This window comes from Cherax quadricarinatus, chromosome 5 (genome assembly GCF_038502225.1).
Source record: "Cherax quadricarinatus isolate ZL_2023a chromosome 5, ASM3850222v1, whole genome shotgun sequence".
In the NCBI taxonomy this organism is placed as follows: Eukaryota; Metazoa; Arthropoda; class Malacostraca; order Decapoda; family Parastacidae; genus Cherax; species Cherax quadricarinatus.
Window position 1 is genome coordinate 76,932,944 of NC_091296.1, and position 5,941 is coordinate 76,938,884.

A 5,941-nucleotide genomic window follows, 5' to 3' on the forward strand; every position below is an offset into this window, starting at 1 on the left:
CCACTCGGCTAACATCCATGTACTTTTTTACTGCTGGTCAACAGAGACAGCAAGTGTCTTAAAGAAACACATCCTAATGTTTCGCCCGTACTGGGGATCGAACCACAAACCTCAGTATGTGAGCTACAGGACACCTGGCCAAAACACTACACATCAATACACTACACATCTTCATACTACACATCACATTACACATCATCACACTACCTTGATTTGTATTCCCTGGAATGCAGGCGAGAAAGATACATAATAATATACACTTGGAAAATCCTAGAGGTATTAGTACCAAACATGCACACTAAAATCACTCCCTATGAAAGCAAAAGACTTGGCAGGCTGTGGTTCGTACGTCAGTTTGCATGCGGCCAGCAGTGACAGTCTCGTTGATCAGACCTTGATCCACCACGAGGCCTGGTCTCAAACCGAGCCGCGGGGGCGTTGACCCCCGAAACTGTCTCCAGGTAAACTCCAGGTGAACATCTCACTACACATCAAATAGTATGGGCCAACAGGCCTACTGCAGTGTTCCTCCTTTCTTATGTTCTTAACACACTACACAACAACACATTATGCATCACACTACACATCATCACACTACACAGCAACACACTACACATCATCACACTACACAGCAACACACTACACATCACACTACACACCAACACACTACACATCAACACATGACTGAGCTAATAAATTTTTAGAGAATAGGGGGTACTCGTAGGGAAGTAATCGGCCAGTCAGACTGATTTTCAAGACAAACGGTGCAGAACAGGATCCTGCATAGAAACCACGGCTGCAGGAATCAACAACATATAAGAGGGTGTTCTAAAACCACGACAGACTGAGAACAGGATGTCAGCAGCTGAGAGAGAGGACACGGAGACGAAAGGGGCAAGTACCTGATCAGCTGGGCTGTAGTTCTTACTTCGGTTTACATGCGGCCAGCAGTAACAGCCTGGTTGATTAGACCTTGATCCACCACGAGGCCTGGTCTCAGATTGTGCCGCGGGGGCGTTGACTCCCCTAAACCCTATTCAAGTATACTCCAGGTAAGGCTAGAGTCAGTAGAGGACAAGCAGAGCAGAGAAACCAGTACAAACACCCACAGAACCACCCTCAGAGCCCCACAACCAAACATACTATTTAGTCACTTAGCCATAATACCAACTTACCTCATAATTTTGTAATATTTTAAACTTAAGATTTAATTTAAGTCTGCCCGAAATGCCTAGCCATGCTAGGTGTTCTAGTGGTACACTCTGTAATTATTATTTTACTACATGTAAACCACACAATAACCAAATTCTGTAAACTCAGCATTGTAATCCTTATAGAGAATAAACTTTGAATTGAATTGAATTGAATACAAACCACACTCACAGCCCCCACCCCACACTACGAAGTAGAATACCATAGCACCCTGCCAGGCCCTCCACCTCCCCCCTCCCCCACAAACAGTGTTGTAATGGACTTTTTTCCCCCCTTTGTGGGGGGGGCTTGTCTTTTTAGTAACTGTGGGACACCCCGCCATGCCCCCTGGGAGAAAACTCTGATGGGGCTTTTCATTCTTGATAACCAGATTATAGTCGGGCCCTGGGGCAGATGCTGGGCATGTCATTTATTTTAATATTTTGTCAAAAAAATCGGATGGGTTGTTTAATAAATTTGTGGTCCATAAAAAATTCATTTTGTTTTTTTCGACTCTCAGTTGGTTAAAAGGGTTGCTAAAACTGAGTCATATTGGGACGAGAGCTCACCATTTCTTGCACTGTGAACCCATCTTTTTAAGTGGGGCCCAAAGGGGAGCTTGTTCGATTTTGATTTAAGAGAAGAAAAGGGTTTTTTTTCGACATTTAGGTTTTAGTTTTCCCCGTTTCCACTCCAAAGGGATTCTTTTGAAGTTCGACTTCTATTTTTCTGACCATGCCCCTTAGTTTTTCAGAAAGACCCACCCGCTCTTTTATTCCCGTTATTGTGCCTTTTTTTTGTTATTCCACACAAGAGATTAGTGCGAAAGCTGGAGGATCAGGCAGGTATAACAGGAAAGGCATTTCAATGAATCAAACAATACCTAACGGGAAGGCATCGGCGAGTCATGGTACGTGACGAGGTGTCAGAGTGGGCGCCTATGACGAGCAGAGTTCCACAGGGATCAGTCCTAGAACCGGTGCTGTTTCTGGTGTATGTGAATGACATGACAGAAGGAATAGACTCAGAAGTGTCCCTGTTTGCAGAAAAGTTGAAGTTAATGAGGAGAATTCAATCGGAGGAGGATCAGGCAGGACTACAAAGGGATCTGGACAGGCTGCACACCTGGTCCAGTAATTGGCTCCTGGAGTTCAACCCCCACCAAGTGCAAAGTCATGAAGATTGGGAAGGGCAAAGAAGACCACAGACGGATTACAGTCTAGGGGGCCAGAGGCTATAAACCTCACTCAAAGAAGAGGGTCTTGGGGTGAGTATAATATCGAGCACATCTCCTGAGGCTCACATCAACCAAATAACTACTACAGCATATGGGCAATTAGCAAACCTAGTCGTTCAGGAATCTGTACACCATGTACCGTAGGCCCATACTGGAGTATGCAGCACCAGTTTGGGACCCACCCCTGGCCGAACACGTCAGGAAATTAGAGACAGTGCAAAAGTTTACAACAAGAATAGACCCGGAGCTAAGCGGCATGTCCTACAAGGAGAGGTTAAGGGAATTCGACCTGGCGGCACTGGAGAACAGGAAGGACACGGGGGACATAATAACGACGTATAAAATACTGAGAAGAACTGACAAGGTGGATAGAGACAGGATGTTCCAGAGATGGGACACACCAACAAGGGGCCACAATTGGAAGTTGGAGACTCAGATGAGTCACAGGGATGTTAGGAAGTATTTCTTCAGTCACAGAGTTGTCAGGAAGTGGAATAGTCTGGTAAGTGAGGTAGTGGAGGCAGGATCCATACATAGCTTTAAGAAGAGGCATGATAAACCTCACGGAGCAGGGAGTGACCTAGTGGCGACCAGTGAAGAGGCGGGGCCAGGAGCTATGACTCGACCCCTACACTACGCATCACTATACATCACACTGCACATCATTATACTGCACATAACACACTAGGCATCAACACTACACATCAACACTAAACATCACACTAAACATCACACTACACATCAACACTACACATCACTACACATCACACTACACATCACTACACATCACTACACATCACATTAACATCACACTACACATCAACACTACACATCAACACTACACATCACCACTACACATCAACACTACACATCACCACTACACATCACACTACACATCACACTAAACATCACACTACACATCACACTACACATCAACACTACACATCACCACTACACATCAACACTACACATCACCACTACACATCACACTACACATCACACTACACATCACCACTACACATCACACTACACATCACACTGCACATCACTACACATCACACTACACATCAACACTAAACATCACACTACACATCACCACTACACATCACACTACACATCAACACTAAACATCACACTACACATCACCACTACACATCAACACTAAACATCAACACTACACATCACCACTACACATCAACGCTACACATCACCACTACACATCAACACTACACATCAACACTAAACATCAACACTACACATCACCACTACACAACGCTACACATCACCACTACACATCAACACTACACATCACACTACACATCAACACTACACATCAACACTAAACATCACACTACACATCAACACTACACATCAACACTACACATCAACACTACACATCACCACTACACATCAACACTACACATCAACACTACACATCACACTACACATCAACACTACACATCACACTACACATCAACACTACACATCACACTAAACATCACACTACACATCAACACTACACATCACACTACACATCAACACTACACATCAACACTACACATCAACACTACACATCACACTACACATCAACACTACACATCACACTACACATCAACACTACACATCAACACTACACATCACACTACACATCAACATTACACATCACACTACACATCAACACTACACATCACACTACACATCAACACTACACATCAACACTAAACATCACACTACACATCAACACTACACATCACACTACACATCAACACTACACATCAACACTACACATCACACTACACATCAACACTACACATCAACACTACACATCACCACTACACATCAACACTACACATCACCACTACACATCACACTACACATCACACTAAACATCACACTACACATCACACTACACATCAACACTACACATCACCACTACACATCAACACTACACATCACCACTACACATCACACTACACATCACACTACACATCACCACTACACATCACACTACACATCACACTGCACATCACCACTACACATCACACTACACATCAACACTAAACATCACACTACACATCACCACTACACATCACACTACACATCAACACTAAACATCACACTACACATCACCACTACACATCAACACTAAACATCACACTACACATCACCACTACACATCAACGCTACACATCAACACTAAACATCAACACTACACATCACCACTACACATCAACGCTACACATCACCACTACACATCAACGCTACACATCAACACTAAACATCAACACTACACATCACCACTACACATCAACGCTACACATCACCACTACACATCAACACTACACATCACACTACACATCAACATTACACATCAACACTAAACATCACACTACACATCAACACTACACATCAACACTACACATCAACACTACACATCACCACTACACATCAACACTACACATCAACACTACACATCACACTACACATCACTACACATCACACTACACATCAACACTACACATCAACACTGCACATCACACTACACATCAACACTACACATCACACTACACATCAACACTACACATCAACACTACACATCAACACTACACATCACACTACACATCAACACTAACATCACACTACACATCACAACACTACACATCAACACTACACATCAACACTACACATCACACTACACATCAACACTACACATCACACTACACATCAACACTACACATCACACTACACATCAACACTACACATCAACACTAAACATCACACTACACATCAACACTACACATCACACTACACATCACACTACACATCAACACTACACATCACACTACACATCAACACTACACATCAACACTACACATCACACTACACACACTACACATCAACACTACACATCAACACTACACATCAACACTACACATCACACTACACATCAACACTACACATCACACTACACATCACACTACACATCAACACTACACATCAACACTACACATACACACTACACATCACACTACACATCAACACTACACATCACACTACACATCAACACTACACATCACACTACACATCAACACTACACATCACACTACACATCAACACTACACATCAACACTACACATCAAAAAACCACACCACACTACACATCAACACTACACATCACACTACACATCACACTACTACAACACTACACATCACACTACACATCACACTACACATCAACACTACACATCACACTACACATCAACACTACACATCACACTACACATCAACACTACACATCAACACTAAACATCACACTACACATCAACACTACACATCACACTACACATCAACACTACACATCAACACTACACATCACACTACACATCAACACTACACATCAACACTACACATCACACTACACATCAACACTACACATCACACTACACATCAACACTACACATCACACTACACATCACACTACACATCAACACTACACATCAACACTACACATCA